This window comes from Ischnura elegans (assembly GCF_921293095.1).
Source record: "Ischnura elegans chromosome 13 unlocalized genomic scaffold, ioIscEleg1.1 SUPER_13_unloc_1, whole genome shotgun sequence".
In the NCBI taxonomy this organism is placed as follows: domain Eukaryota; kingdom Metazoa; phylum Arthropoda; class Insecta; order Odonata; family Coenagrionidae; genus Ischnura; species Ischnura elegans.
In genome coordinates this window covers 4,421,297-4,438,897 of record NW_025791657.1, presented here as the reverse complement: position 1 = coordinate 4,438,897, position 17,601 = coordinate 4,421,297, and the positions used below count along the sequence as shown (strand labels likewise).

At 37.3% G+C, this 17,601-nt stretch overlaps 1 protein-coding gene across 1 annotated transcript in view; it reads left to right on the top strand.

Moving 5' to 3' along the window:
- Positions 1-542: 542 nt before the first annotated feature.
- Positions 543-17,601, top strand: part of LOC124172340 (zinc finger protein 484-like) — a 44,213-nt gene continuing 27,154 nt past the window's right edge. Inside the window, exons 1-3 of the mRNA XM_046551786.1 lie at positions 543-577; positions 8,542-8,709; positions 13,183-13,302. The gene's annotated coding sequence lies outside the window, so the exon portion shown is untranslated. The remainder of the gene's footprint in view (positions 578-8,541; positions 8,710-13,182; positions 13,303-17,601) is intronic.

Here is a 17,601-nt window from a genome sequence, read left to right as displayed (position 1 = left end):
GGTACCCTTTTCCTTGAGCATTACTAAGTTTTTGCATTTTTTCGTTGCATCGAAGGAATGCAATCTCCTTGTGGGATATTAACGTTAGTGCCTCGTTCATTATTTCGTTGTCGATTGAAGTGATTTGGAGATTGACTGCGTGTTTAAAATGAAAACATGAGTCGTACCAACGGAATTTTCTCGGATTCAACACGAAGGAATTCCGAGGGCAACCTTTGCAGACTTTGTATGAAGATTAATCGATACTATTACAACGTATTTACTTCAAATATAGCATCCACAACAGTAGAGGATGCCCTTCGTGATTTAGTCGGTTTAAAAGTAAGTGGCTAGTTACATTTTATCCATTTTCTTTGACATATTTCTTACTTAATACCATGTTATGACGATAATTCGGAAACATCTGAACGTTTAGGTAATGTTTTCATTGTTATCTCAGATTGCTGTGGGAGATGGTCTGCCCGTCACCATGTGTCCACTGTGTTTGAAAAAGCTCACGGATTTCAGTGAATTCAAAAAGATTTGTTTTGAAGTGGACGCAGAATTGAGAAAATTTTCATCGAGGAATACCTTCACGGTGAGTGCTTTTAATTTTTTCTCACTTGAAGCATGTTGCAGAGAATGTAAAGTGACTGTTGAATGCTATGAAAAATTTAGGAAGATTTACTTATATGCGGGTTGGACTGGTTAAAACAAAAATTTGAAAGAAATAACTCAATCATATTTGAGTTGCATATACGCCGAGAATTGGAATTTGTGTATGGGGAAGCTTAGTTGCGCAACGTTGAATGAAGAATGCCATTCATTTCATTATTTATTGCTATCCATAATTTTTAAGTAAAGATGTTTCCACTTATTCCTAAGCATTGCAGAAATGATTGCACAAAATTAGATTACCATCACGAAGGAGCTAACATTTGCGCAATAAATGCCCTTCATCAAAATTACAAACTAATTGAACCTTGAGAGCTCGTTGGTGGTGTCTGTGGTTGTTAAAATACCAATGCATATTAGACAAGGAGATTGTGAATACATATATTTATAACCTACTTGATACATTCATGTACCCAAAGGACGTGCTCCAGGGTCAATTTTTTAGAAACCTACGCTTCTCGCTTTTCATTTGTTTTGGCCACCACTGTCGAGTGGCAGATTTCGAAACCGAAAAAAGTTGATTACAAATTTTGAGGGCGGGAGAACTGTGCAATTGCATCGCCAGACCTCAGTATACATGCATGGAAAAAATGGACCCCGAGGGATTTTGTCCTTTCATTGCAATATGTACTTGCGTTTAATAGAATATATCAGAAATGAAGATCATTCTAATCCTGCAAAGGCGTCAGAGAATGGTGGTAATAATAGCCTGGATTCACCCAAGGCCGTAGCCAGAAATTATTTTTTTTAATGGAATAGTAGACAAACATAAAATTATTCTTATAAGATAAATAAAATAGCGTATACGGTTAAATGTACATATTTATTATAAACCCTTAAAGGAAAATATAAAAATATTATTACAAAATTGAATTCAGCCTTCTATCTTTTTTGGCAGTGACCAAATGAATTAACTCCTCGGTGTGGATGTCAATTCTGCGGTCCCTCAGGAGGCTCATAAGTCACTCACCTCTCCACTAAATCACAGCACTATTATTTCACACACTGCACCTATAAATTTGCTTAGATAATTATTGTCTTAAGTCATATTGGAATACTAGATGTCCATGCACCACTATATAATATCGTCGTGTGAGCACCAAGCGAGCATGAAGTATCTATTTAATTTTTTTCATTTCGGGGGGGATCAATCCCCCCTTGATCCCCCCCCCCCCCCAGGCTACGGCCTTGGATTCACCGCATGCAGAGACGGAGAGTCATAAGTAACAAACTGCTGTGAAAATGGTGTTGGATAATACTGCGGTGTAGATTGCAGTGTAGAAGTTAGTTATATATTTAAAAAAGAACACGTTTTGCTCAATTCAACCTAGTTTTCTCACAATTTTAAACTGTTCCTCACGGAAAAAATTACGTGCTACTTGCCAGTGGCGGCTGGTGGTAATTTATCTAGGGTTTGCATTAGATCAGATATATGATGATTTAATTATATTATGTTAATCCTAATCCATGAACATCATATTTCGTCATAATAGAATACATAGTAAGTAAAACATATCACTGGTACATCCTACACTTAAAATTTCATGCACAGAAATAATATTAGCATGCATGAAAATAATTATTCTAAACACACCTTTACATTGTGACGGTAGGTGAGATTAATTCTTCTTTCCTTACACCCTATGAGGAAGTAGTGTAGAAAACGGCCATACAGATGACTCTGTCGCAGACGGATTAGGATCCTCGGCGCAGGTAGCACCTACACCACTACACTACCTGCCAGTCACTCACCAAAAATATGCGCGTGCGCATTCGCATGGTTTTGAGTCTGCTCCCATCACCCATTTGAACTGCACATACCCCCCCGTTTACCTCGTCCCGCCAGAGCACCCTAAAGCGATAGCACAAACCGAATATGCGACAGGCGCGATGCCACGGGATCACACTCTTGTAGAGCGGTGAATTCGAAAAGGAGATGGCTGTAACGTTCGGAGCTTCATGTTTCTTGCATCTGTAGACAGGATTTTTATCCTTCTCGTTGCAAAGGAATAGCTTTCTTTTATAATTCATTCATCTTTGGGTGTGTACTTGCTAACATGCGTGTATGCACGCGCTGCCACTGAACCCCCCTCTGCTCCATGCGAGTTAAGGTGAGAATCGGGTTGACCCCTTAAACGTCTCACGTATTCAATGTATGTCACCAAACAAGCCCAATTTCCCGTATGTGCTTGCAAATCCGTTCACCTGTTTTAGGTGAATCTTTTCAGAGTGGTATCTTCATTGTTGTGGTTTCAGCGGGATATCCCTTGAAATAACTCCTAAAATAATGGCGCTAAGGAAGAAAAAGTAAAGAGTATTATGTGAGCCACTTTGCTAATAGCAATTTCTTGTGATTTAAAGGTAGTTGAGTAGAAGCTTCTATTTACGGGATTAAGATTACTGAAATTTTCATTTTATTGCTGCTCTCCTGTTTATATTTTAACATGAAATCTCCTTGAAATTTATGTACCATTTTCAAGTGTTATTATAAAAAAGATTAGAGGTATATCAAACAAAAAAGTGATCAGTTATTAAATATCAATTTGATAGTACTTTATGATTATAAGATGATATTGAATTGCAGGTAATTTAATGTGGATTCAAAATATATCCAATAAAACATTTTAGCAAATGGATTGAATTTTTCTTAAACAGGTTAAAAAAGTAAATGAGATAGGTATGCCTTTTATATTAAACCAGTTTCTTTGATTCTAGGTCTCTTTGAGTGTAGACAAGACTTTCTCAGCAAGAAACTGATTTACTACTGAATGAGAGATCATGAATAGAAGAAAAAAACACAACTCTTTATGTAGTTTAGTAGTTTCATTGTTATTTTATAGGTTACGATATTACAATTTTTATATTCATATCAATTTTGATAAATAGGATCACAATATATTTTGCTCAAGCCATCTATATCAGTTCACTATTACAGTTTTTTGTGTTTGAATTTTTAAATCATGTCTTTAAAATATCTTTTTGAAAAATAACAGTAAAACCTCTATGTAGTGAACCTCTTTACATCATAAACCTACATACTTCATACCACCCCTATGGTCCCATCAGATTTACATGTAAATTTATAGCAAAACTTCTGTGTAGTGAACCTCCTTATCCCGTAAAACTTCCACTTATCATACTAAGGAGACATCCCCGAGACTGCCTAACTACCTCCGCAAATCGTACTGAGACAACTAGAGACCATTAATGCATCCACGATTACATACACGGAATGGCATTTTCAGCGATAAATGTTTCACCTGTATTTTATTTCTTTTACACCTGAAGTGCATGGTTTCGAAGCTCCAGCAAGAGATGAGAAAATATCTCGAAGGGGTCTTGGTATACACTGAATGTTTAGAAGGAATTATATCTTCGTTGATTACTGTCCAGAAAAAAAAAGAAAAAATAAATGCAGAGCGAAGCACATGGCCCTTTCGCTTAGGACTAACGAGGCGGACCAAACACACTTGGGGCTCGAGGTGACGACACACAAGGGAGAGACGGAGAGAAGGCAGTGAGCAGCTTATGAGGAAGATACGGTGTGTCAAGCCAAAGTAGCTGACCCTTCTTGACATCTCACTAGGAGAATAGGCGGCAGTTTTTAAGATAGTACAGTTGAAGGAAGGTGTTGAGTTTATGGACCAAATTTGTTGACGTGCTGGTTTAAAATGGTATTTCATCAAAACATTTTTAAAAACCCTGAAGGAATAAAGTCGCTTGAATATTTTATTGGAAAGGAAAAACATTTCTTTAAAATATAGAGTAATTAGTTTTAATTTAAAGTACAATATCTGACGGAGAGAAAATATTATATGCAGTAAGTCAGAAAGCGTACCGGGTACGCATGACAGCATTTAGTGGTTAAGATACAAAACCACAAGGAAGAGAAAGTATGTCATCTACTTATGGGGTCAAAGCAGATTCTTGCCTTGCATTGAATGAATACCAATAATGTCTGTATATAAGGAACACAAAATAATACATAAATATAATTTCTATATAAATATTGAAATAATTTTGGGTGTATAAAATTCCTATTTAGTATTGCAATTATCACGAAGATTAACCTATACTTTTGAAAAATTTCCTCAGAAAACGTGGAATTATGGGTGAATTTTTTCTTTCATTGCCTGGACACCCTTGTGTTATTTGTTAAAGTTTTGTCCTAAAGATCTTCCTGCCAAACTTTATTTCAGTTGGTTCCATAGTTTTTTAGTGATTGAGGAAGACAAACATCATTCAATTTTTACGCAATGGTATAGATTATATTTAAAAAAATTCTGTTTCATCAAGATAAGAAGCAATGGGGTGGTTTTCTATTATTTTTTATTGCCTGAATCGAAAGATTATTACTCATGGAGTACACAATACATGCTTTAAGATTTTTAAATAACGATTTCAATTTTTTGCGATTAAATGAAAAGTGAAAAATTTTCAAGCACGCGAAAATGCAATGGCTAAGTATGAATATCGGGAAAAGCCCTTGTGACGTATTTCTGATTCCTGCTTACGCCGTGTGAGGTGACCTTGGGGCGAGGGTATGTGCGCCGCTGCAATGCAGGCTGCTAGCTGGTAGCGCTTGGCTTAAATAAGGATTATTAACACCTTATCAAACAAAGGAAACTTTCCGACCTTAGTCAGTTTTAATAGGTGATTATAAACACATGTTTCCCTGAGCTCTGTGCCTCATGCATGCATTGGTAATCTCAGACGATGTAAAACTCCCAACTACTCGCAGAGAATCTAGGCCTCTGTGATGTCACGTGGAGTGGCATTGCATGGGCGCCAATCTAAAATTTTTTGAACGAGGTTGAAATTGAGCATTGCCATTCGTCTAGCCTGGTATTTGGAAAACCAAATAATTTGTATTTCGTGAATACAATAATGGTGGGCAATGCTAACTATTTGTAAGTCCCTAGATCAGCGGGGTCCGTCGAGGGGTCATCAGGGAACCAATTAAGACGCCAACACAAGGTTCACAACTCTCGCCTTATTCGACCATTCAGTGCAACTTCCGCACCCAGACTCCTCCACTCGTTCCCGAGAGCGCTCCACAGCCGCTCGTCGTCACCACGTGACTCCTCGCTGGCCATTCCCTATTCGTTGCCTCACAGTCACCCCATGCATAGGCGACCAGGAGACAACGTTGTGTTTTACTGCTGCGTATGCGTTCGCAATTCCTCGGCGGCTAGGTAGAAGGGTTGGGGGAAGAGCTGATACAGCGGTATGGGCAAGCAAGAAATGGGGCAGGTGGAATGTGGAGTGGGGGAAAGGTGCCCAGTCATTGGGCTCACTTACATATTACTAATTATAGCTAACTATTACTAATACACATATACAGTAAAACCTCTTTACATCGTAATGTAGGGGACCAAAATTTGGACAATTTGATGTATGGAGGTTCACAATAGAGAGGTAGTAATAATAATAATAATTTTTTTTTTCAAACAATAGTTCGATACCTATAAAATATTAACCATTCGTTAATATCCATTCAAATAAGTAGTCATATTGCATAGCATATCACAAAATTTTTAAAAATGTTACAAAATATAAAATATTATCTGAAAAATATGATATTGTCACTATATAATTCAATTCAGTTAAGTATATCTTCCAATAAAACATTTAAGTTCTCTAAATATTTACATTTGAATGAAAACTACATTATTTTTTCATTTTAATGGTCCTGCTAAGCTTTAAGCTTATCAGCAGGTTCTATTATTATCTTTACTCTTACAAAACATTTATTAAGTTTTTGCACACAGACAATATACATATACCCCATCATATATATATGAGCACTAAAGTATTCCTAAATTCCCTAGCCACATAGTAGTTTTAGATTATGACACTCAAAAACATATCTTAAGAAAATTATAAAACATCAGTTTTACGATCTCTCCAGTAGGTGCTTTTTTAGTTTAATTTTTAATTCCCTAATAGATTTTATTCTCTTTAAGTTATTTGGTAACTCGTTTATTGCCATTGGGATTTTAATATTCATTACACCTTTACCATAGTTGTTATTATATTTCGGTACATAGTAATGAGTAAGATTTCTCATTTCCATGGAGTGGTTGTAATCTTTATGAATCTTTAATGTATTGCTGAAATAATTATTAATTACTAACACATAGATGTACAGGTCAGTAACCTTTAGTATACCGAGTTCTTCATACAAAGATTTATTATGTTCAGGAGAACCCTTGAGGGATATTCCTGCATTCTTATGATTTGTTGTTGATTCAATCCCTGCTTGAATTAATTTGAGATTTTTTTTTTGAGTTTTTAACAGAGCGTCCTGATAGTATTGTGCAGTACTTCCCCAAATGGTAATTCCGTAGCGTAATATTGATTCAACCACTGCGTGATATATCATAACCTTGGTTTTTGTTGAGACTAGGGTATTAATTTGATACATCTGATAATTAATTTTCCTTAGTTTACTGTTCATTTTAACTATGAGTAAATAATAATAATATGTTTTATTTGCCCAAAAGACCAAGGTACATTTGTCAAGGTATAAGGCACGTCCATCAAAAACATAAGTTACTTCACAAAGCATAAAATCAGTGTACATATATATCACGTATAGTAATCACTCATGACAAGGAAAAGGAAAAAAAAATCACATTGTATAACATTCCGTCAAGCCCTTAACTCATGTAAATATTCCTCCAAAGAGTAATATGAACCTGTAAGAAGGAACCTTTTTGATTGTATTTTAAAAGCATTAAATTTTTTAATATTTTTTACATCAGCAGGGAGTTTATTATAAAGTCGTACCCCCATTTCCCTCGGGCCCAGTTTGTTTAAGTTTGTCCTTGTAATAGTGTAATGTATGTCATGCTTGCATCTCGTGTGATGGTGGTGATGGTCACTATTGAGGAGAAAGCTTATGATATTAGATTTGATGTACAAGACAGTAATCATAATATAAATGCAAGGCAGTGGCAGAAGGCCTAGCTCCTTGAATAAGCATCTGCATGAGTGTCTGGATGGTTTCTGGGCTATTATTCTAACAGCCTTTTTCTGAAGTCTGAAAATGCGTAATGAGTTGATATGAGAATATATATTTGAATGATATTAGAATGAGTTGATATAGGTTTTAGTGATATGCACCATTTTTTCATATCCATTGGAAATGAAAGGCACTACTGTCTTTTAAACATTACATTTATAAATTTAAACAAACATGCATGCATTAGTGAATATATATTTATTATTTAATGATAAAACAAAGCAAGTGCTATCGCATGATTTTTACCATGATTCAAGAGAAAACAATTCAACAGTCACTTAAAATTATTAGGATAGTTGGATATCTTTTTTTCTTATTTACTGTTAGGCATGCTCTCATATGGAACTAAATGGCCACAACTAATGATTAACGTGAAAATTACAGCATATTAAAGGTGCATAAGAAAAAAATAATTATGAAACATATATTGCTGAAAATGTCATTCCATGTACGTAATTGTGGCTGCATTAATAATTTCTCTTTGTCTCGAAACAATTTGTGGAGGTAGTTAGGCCATCTCGGGGGTGTCTCCTTGGTATGATAAGTGGAGGTTTTATGAGATGAAGAGGTTCACTACAAAGTGGTTTGCCCATAAATTTACGTGTTAATCTGACAGGACCATAGGGGTGGTATGAAGTATGGAGGTTTATAATGTAAAGAGGTTCACTACATAGAGGTTTTACTGTAAATAGAATGTGTGTGTGTGTGTCTTCTAAAACCAAATAATTTGTATATTATGAATATGCCAATGGTGGGTAACGAGTCACAATCAATGCCTTTCTTTTTCTTTGGTGAAGAAAACTACTCTATTGTTGATTTTAAAAGATTTGATGTATTTATCACCGTTTCTTTCTCTGTAGAATGTCAAAAGAGAGGGGGCTGCTGAGTACAAGCTGCGCTCCTCCGCTGAGACAAAGGCCGGCATTCGAGATGCAATTGAAGGCAATGTACAGCTTGCACGCCCAGTCCAAGTGACGGAAGTATACATTCCCGTGCAAGACTGCTCACTACCCGGAGCCAATAGTTTGGTTAGTTATTATTATTATTAATTTATTTGCCTAGCGATCTAGTAGATTAAATAATGGCCCAGATATAAGGCATGTCAAATCAAACAATATATCTTCTATATTATTTCTACTGTATAGATACCTTTTTCTCAACTTATACGCAACCAAACTATACAAATGAGGTGCCAAAATGCACAGAATTTTTCAGAGAACATGCGACGGCATATCTTACTTCCCAAATATTGCTATTGTTTCCTAAAATTGGTTTTTAAATAATTAAAAAAAAAACAAAAATAAACAAGAACTGGTAAATATTCCTGACGTTAACGGCGCGCAAACTGATACATTTGTTCATTTGCAACAATATCTCGCATTCTATAAATAACTTTCATCAAAATGCAGCTGATTCCACATTCAAGTCTCCTGTTGATACGTAAGTATTTGGTCATTGTGTGCGTTTAACAGAGAATTGTGATGGGGAGATGCGGAAAATGTAAATAATCCAAACTTTTGCTTTAATTTCATGCTAGTTTCACAATTTACGTAAATAAAAATATATAATAATATTTTCACACGTTGTCCGTTATTTAAGATAGCTTCCTGGACTCTCCTAGAGCTTTCTTTTCCCTACTGCGATCGTCATAGTGGCAGACCTTCATAGATGACATATTCTGAAAAGAAATTTGCTGAGCGATTTTGCACGGATGCTCCAAAACCACTGTGCAACATCGGAAACTACACTGTCACTGTGGGAACTTATGCACAGATAATCTGCAACATGCACGGATAAACTGCAGCTGGATAATGAGGAGTCGGCTAATATCCTATGCATTCAACAAACCTCAGATTGGTTTGACGCAGCTCTCCATTGTATATTGGAGGGACGGAGAGGACCATTGAGACGAGGGTGAAGGAGCATCGACGCCACTTCCGACTCGGACAACTTGAAAAATCGGCCATTGCTGAACACTGTGTCCAGGAAAATCATAATATCCACTGGGAAGAAACTGCCCAACTTGGAAGAACAAGAGGCTATTGGGACCGTATAACTAAAGAAGCCGTAGAGATCCGTCTTCACCCCAACAACATCAATAGAGATCGAGGACTGCAGCTAAGTAGCGCTTGGAACCTGGCATTAAATAGGACGAGGAAGGAGGAAAAATCCCGGACCAATCAGAGACCACCTAGGTGAAGGAGGAGGGTATAAATATCGAAACACCGCGACATCGGCATCATTAGCCCTGCGGATGTTGGGAAAGTCTCCCAACGAAACGTCGGCCTACACCATGCAGACCCTGACCCGGTTGGAAACCCGAGAAGCTTTCATCCATGCAATTCACCAGGAAAAGCTCAGATTTTTCAGCTCTCCATTCCTCTCTCCTATCCGCTAGCCTTTTCATAGCCACATATTTCTTCTCTTTTACATCTTTTATTACTCATTGTCCTATGTAACTCATTCGGGGCCATCCCTTTTCCTTCTTCCCTTCCACCTGTCCTTCTTCGATTGTCTTTATCAGTCCATCATGTTTCAGAATGTGGCCAGCTAAGTTAAGGTGTCTTCTGCTTAAGATTCATTCAACGGTGTTTGGCGAGATGTTGTGGAACATATTGCAATTATAAATGAAAGTGAAAAAACTATGTGATTGTCCACAGTATTTATTCAAGTATGATGCGTTTCAGCGAATCATCGCTATCATCAGGTACAAAAATAATCGTTATCATCAGGTTTTTGTACCTGATGATAACGATGATTTTTGTACCTGATGGTAGCGATTATTCGATGAAACGCGTCGTACTTGAATAAATACTGTGGACATTCACAAAGTTTTTTTCACTTTCATTTATATTCTGCTTAAGGTTTTTAGAAGTATTCCTTTCCTTCCACTCTTATAATCACTACTATTTCTTTCTCGCTTCGTCCATCGTTGGTAATTCAGCTTCCCTAAACTTATCTATAAATACGAAATGCGATCTTTGTTGTACAAAACCACTACTCGTGTGACAGAAATAGAACTTTATGTTTAACTTTAAGCACATGCAATTATTATCTATCAAAACTGGGCAATAGGGTGGTTTCCTATTATTTTTTTATTGCCTAAATCGAAAGATTATTACTCCTGGAGTACACATTTCATGCTCTTAGATATTTGAATGACGATATCTATTTTTCACGATCAAACGAAAAGTGAAAACGCATCGGCTAAGTAGGAATGTTTGGAAAAGTCCGTGTGACGTCATTCTGGTTCCAGCTGTCGCCGTGTGAGGTGCCCTTGGTGCGAGGCTTTGAGCACCACTACAATGCAGGCTGCTAGCAGGTAGCAGAGTACCCTGCTAGCAGGTAGTGCTACGCTTAAATAAGGATTGTTATTACCCTATCAAACAAAGGAAACTTTCTGAACTTAGGTAATTTTAATAGGTGATTATTAAGAGATGTTTCCCTGAGCATGCATGCATTGGTAATCTCAGACGTTGAAAAACTCCTATCTACTCGCATATAAACTAGGTCCCTGTGAAGTCACGTGGAGTGGCATCGCATGGGCGCCAAACTGGCCTTTTTTCAAGTATGGTTAAAATTGATCGTGTGACAGAAATAGAACTTTATGTTTAACTTTAGCACATGCAATTATTATCTATCAAAACTGGGCAATAGGGTGGTTTCCTATTATTTTTTTATTACCTTCAATCGAAATATTGTTACTCCTGGAGTACGCATTTCACGCTCTTAGATATTTGAATGACGATATCTATTTTTCGCGATTAAACAAAAAGTGAAAATTTTCAAGCGTGCGAAAATGCGTCGGCTAAGTAGGAATGCTGGGAAAAGTCCTTGTGACGTCATTCTGGCTCCCACTGTCACCATATGAGGTGACCTTGGGGCGAGGTCTTGAGCGCTTATACGACGCAGGATGCTAGCAGGTAGCAGAGTACCCTGCTAGCAGATAGCGCTTCGCTTAAATAAGGATTATTAATACCTTATCTAACAAAGAAAACTTCCCGACCATAGCCAGTTTTAATAGGTGATTATTAAGAGATGGTTCCCTGAGCTCTGTGCCTCATTCATGCATTGGTAATCTCAGACGATGTAAAACTCCTGTCTACTCGTATAGAAACTAGGTCCCTGTGACGTCACGTGCAGTGGCATCGCATGGGCACCAATCTTGCCTTTTTCAAGTGCGGTTAAAATTGACCATTGCCATTCGTCTAAACTGGGGTTTCTAAAACCAAATAATTTGTATATATTATGAAGACACTAATGGTGGGTAACAAATCACAATCAATGCCTTTCGTTTTCTTTTATGAAGGAAACTACCCTATTGTTTTAAATATTTTTTTTATTTCTCTGAGTCTTTGGGTGGGAGATCTATCCCCTCATCCTTCCCATAGTTACACCACTGATACTGCCTGTAATACACACATTTTTTTACATTTTAATTAAAAATTAATACATATTTCCATGTTAATAATTTTTACTTTGAAATTAAGAGTATATTTTGTGGAGTAATTGTTGCATGTAGTTTTTATCCCAAATTTGAGAAGACAGTTTGCCCCTCAGACTCTGATGTTAATTATTATGTCCCCCCCCCACATTACCCCTCCACACCCCCAAGCAATAATCCCGGATAGGACCTTGTGTAATTGGTTTCCAATATTTAGAATAAATGGCTCTCTTCGCTCATATCTGTGCTGCGGACAATTTTTCCCAATTTCAAGGACATGTTTCCTAATAGGGTAGTTTCCTTAATCAAAGAAAACGAAAGATTGATTGCGATTAGTTATCCACCCTTACGGTATTCATAATATACAAATTATTTGGTTTTAGAAATCCCAGTTTAGATGAACGGCAATGGTCAATTTTAACCTCATTTAAAAAAAGCCAGATTGGCGCCCATGCAATGCCACTCCACGTGACGTCACAGGGACCTAGTTTCTATACGAGTAGATGGGAGTTTTACATTGTCTGAGATTACCAGTGCATGCATGAGGCACAAAGCTCAGGGGCACATCTCTTAATAATCACCCATTAAAATTACCTAATTTCGCTAAGTTTCCTTTGTTTGATAGGGTAATAATATGTAATCCTTATTTTAGCCAAGTGCTACCTGCTAGCAGGGTACTCTGCTACCTGCTAACAGCCTGCGTCGTATCAGCGCTCAAAGCCTCGTCCCAAGGTCACCTCAAAGTGCGATAGCTGGAACCAGAAATCTGTCACGCGGACTTTTCCCAGCATTCCTACTTAGCTGTCGCATTTTGGCGCACATGAAAATTTTCACTTTTCATTTGATCGCAAAAAACAGGTATCATCATTTAAGAATCCAAAAGCGTGAAATATGTGCTCCAGTAGTTATATTTTTTCTTTTTAGGCAATTAAAAAATAGGTAAATGGGAAACCACCCTATTCTCTGGGCACTATGTATCCTGCCCAAACTATGCCTGGTGGCCTGCTAGTTGTTATTATTGTTACTTTATGGAGTGACGTGCATTATTTTCTTCTAGTCTGATCTGAAAGAGGAGAATGGAGAACACCTTACTGAGGGGAATTATCCCTTGCTGTATGCGCCAGATGTGGCAGAGACTTCAAGTGATGCCTTAGACCCCCTGGCCACAGACGATTGCGTAAGTACCCCCTTGCCTTTTTTAGAGTAGTTTTGCTGTGATGCAAATCCATTCCTCTATATCCATTCCTCTATATCCATTCCTCAACCCTTAATTGCTAGCTGCATGCCTGCGCCAAATGCACCCACTCTGCTCATTACATTCGACGAGTGATCAAGAACGTTATCATTCATGAATGTTATCGTAATGCAGAGGTAGAATTTTTATATTCTCATCACTATCTACAGTTTATTTACTTTATTTTTTCTTCCTCTTAATCTTTTGATGCCCAAAATTATAAAACTTCCGTATTCTCTATCTTTCATCCAAATCAACGACAACCCATTATTGCTTTTTCCATGACAACTTTTATACTTATTAGGTAGTGAGGGTTTTCTTTTCTATTTACTTATAACATGTGTACTATGGGGAGAAAAAGTATCCCAACGGAGTTTGTGCCGCCACCATCGCTTCGCAGGAGAATGTATTCCCTTTTTAACGGAATATAATCCTTGGAATGAGGATATAACTATGAATGCATGGTTTCGTAGGAAGCAATTAATATTGCTGTAACTAAGGGACTGGAAGTAACTGTCAGTTACCACTCATCATCATCAATATTGGTCAACAATCCTAGGATTGGTTTGATGCAGCTCTCCACTCTATTCTCCTATCAGCTAATCATTTCACACCTACTTTTTTCTTCTCTTTAACATCCTTTACTTGTTCCATATATTTTGTTCGAGGTCTTCCTTTTCCGTTCTTGCCTTCCACTTGTCCTTCGACGAATGTCTTCATCAGGCCAACATGTCTCAGGATGTGGCCTATAAGATTGTTCCGGTTAAGGTTTTCATGAGGCTTCTCTTCTCTCCCACTCTTCTTAGGACTTCCTCGTTACTAACTCTGTCGATCCATTTGATATTCATCATTCTTCTGTAGCACCACATTTCGAAGACCTCTATCCTTGCTTTCTCCGCTGCGGTCATTGTCCATGCCTCACTTCCGTATAGGAGCATACTCCAGATGTAGGATCTTATAAATTGTTTCTTTACTTCCATACTTAAGTTTCCTGCTGTGAGCAGGTCTCTCTTTTGGTGGAATGCTCTCTTCGCCTGGGCTATTCTGCTGATAATGTCTTTCTTACTTCTCCTGTCACTAGTTATCTTGCTTCCCAAATAACAGAATTCATCCACCTCTGTCAGTTTTTGCTTCCCTATTTTAATGTTAGTCTTGACTTCTTCTCTTCTGCTGCATACTAAGATCTTGGTTTTCTTTGTGCTTATTTTCAGTTGATATCTACCCATTACCCTACCCATATACTCCATATACATACTCCAGATTTTGATGCAGAAAAATTATGAAACTTCCTTGTTCTCTATCTTTCATCCAAATCAACGACAACCCATTATTGCTTTTTCCATGACAACTTTTATACTCATTAGTTATTGAGGGTTTTCTTTTCCATTTACATATAATATATGTACATACTTCAATGCCACAGCTCTACTGTGAGTGTTCACATTTGATCAAGTGAAGGATTAGGTTGTGTTTTTCCACTAACAAGGGGAGACCACGTACCTTGCTCCGCCTTTTTCAATGCCGTATTTTTTATGGCCTTCGGAATGGTTAACACATCCCTGAACTATTGGCGGTTCCGTTGAATGGGCCTTAGTTTGGCTGTAATTTATCAATTTTCATGCGGTACTTTTCACAAGCCGTATATAATTCCAAAATATCGCAATGCTCAACAGAAGGTCACGTGGGGCAGTGGTAGCGTGTATGACTTCCACCGCAGGGGCCAGAGTTCGGGTCTTCGTCATGGCAGTATATTTTGTTATCTTCATTCTGATCATACAGCATTAAGTATTTCATTAATTTTAATTGCAGCAGGCATAGACATGAGACAATTTTTGTATCTTCATAATGGGGTTTAGGTATTTAAGCAGTGCCATTCCAATCGCGGAGAAATGAAGGCTCCACTCGCTACTCTCCTCAAAAACATACCGAAAGATCAACGGGGGGCTATAACAGTGGCTTTCTTTTGGAAGAAATGACATTTGTTGGTGAACCTCTTGTTATTATCTTTGATGGGCTACGTAAGATTTTGTGAAGCGGCGAGCACAAGACACATTTGGTGTAATTGTTGCTTTTAACCCTCTAGCGTGTGCAGCTGTTATTTTTACACGACTGGGCAAAAAGCGTACTTTGCCCATGTTATGTGCATATATGACAATACTCGATTTTTGTTCAAATTAATCTTTATTTGTAGAAATTTGTAAAATATTGTACATTTATAGGTGACACAGTTATATAGGTACAGTGGTGGTACACGGCCGGTCGCCCGGCATAATTTATACGTCACATGTGATGGGTTCCTCTTTCTGATCTAAAAAAATAAGCTACTATACCTTGAACTTTGAAAACTTGCAATATAGACAGTCAAAGCACATTGTAGGAATAAACAAGACCATTCTAGCCCAGAATGTACGTACAATGTTGAAATCCTTGGTTTTCGAAGATTGACGTATTTTATACGTCAGTGCGCCCGGTCCAGGGTTATCAACTTATATTTCATCCTGTTTGTTAATTGGAATCCTGTATATTTGGGAATGGTTCTTTTAGCACAAAGGTACTGTGTAAGTAAACTCCCTTTGGAGTAATGTGAATGGGGAACTTGCTTGGGTAGTCGATTGCTCTAAAAACTATTTTGAATAAGTAAGATGGATATATTAGCTCGCAAAAACACCTAAAGTTTCTCCATTCATCATCAAAAAAGATAAAAAAATTGACTTTAAAATCGAGAAAAATTGCTCTGACGCCGACCGCTGCACGAAGACACCCGAGCGTTGCCGAGGCCAGGCATGACGTCATTGGCGATCAATAATCCTGGTGCCTTTGCATCTGATGTTGTTTTTTAAAGATTGCGTAAGCATCAAATTGGGGTTAAACTCAAGAATGGATAAATTCCAATCCCTGATAACAATGGTAATTAAATATGGCACTTACAAGTAACATGTTACAAGTGCACAATTTTAAAATAATGGAAACAAGATGGAAGTCCTAGAATTCAGCAGGTTTAAACAATTTCCCTTCGTCAAAGGCTACCATTATTCCCTCTGCTCGCTCCAATACCTCCTGTGAACCTCTAGACTTCGTCTAGGTATCCCCTTAAACCTGCCATGATAATAATAATAATAATAATTTTTTCTTCCATGCATACATATTTTTTACAGATTATTACATCCATTCAAGGAAGTAAGGAAGCCTACGTATAAGGCAATAAGCCTGTGTTTAGGCTAACCTCAAATTTCATAAATTACGGAAATGATAACACATACAACCAAAATACACAATACCTTGAGAAAAAAAACATTATGTGCGTAATAATAAAATGACAGAGCTGACTGTAAGATGAGATACAACGTGTAATGTACAACACAAATGATGCCTAGGGTATTTTCTGCAATATACCGACCCTTTACCATATAGAGGCAGGGATATTACTTTTCGATGTCTTCAAAAGTCATTATCCATTTCCAGTGGTGCCGACTTCATGGGGCCTGAGGGGGCCCGAGCCCCCTCAAAGATTCGTTTGGGGGGGCGGAGCCCCCTCAATAATTCAAGAAAATAATTAAGTTATATTATGCTTTGTGAAATCAAAAAAATATATTGGTAATTTTTATTTCCCATGTTTGACGATAGTTACCTTTTAGAATAAATTCAACAGTGAGTGTTGAAACAAATAATTATAAGGTTAAGCAGGTTAACTGAATCAAGTGTTGTGAATCATGGTAGTGTTTCGGTGCTGCGACACACTTTCAATTTAACCTCTTCCTGGGGCAAGACCTCCGATATGGGCCCCCCCAATATTTTTTATAAGTCCCTGTCCCTGTCCATTTCTTTATCAACCTTTTGTATTTACCAAAAAAATTTGTCTCTTTAATTGTATTCGGTAGCATATTATACAATTTTGGTCCCATATACAAAAAACTCCTTTTGAGTACATCGTTAAATTAGGCCTGTGCATAGGGATTGAGAAACCTCTGCGAAAATTAAACAGCACATTGCTCCCAAAACTTTTTGGGCTTTATCCACTACGCAAAAAAACAACATTTTTACGCTCTATAACAATACATATATCTTAACGGGAGTATGTCAAGTTCGATGAATAAAGGACGGGAATGTTTGTAATGCTTTTTAAGTAATAACAAAATAAAACTATATTCATATATAATATTTTACCACAGGTATGTATATCAGTGCAGCATAAGCTTTTTTTTACAAATCCAGACGTTTGGGGGGAACCACTACTCTGTTACT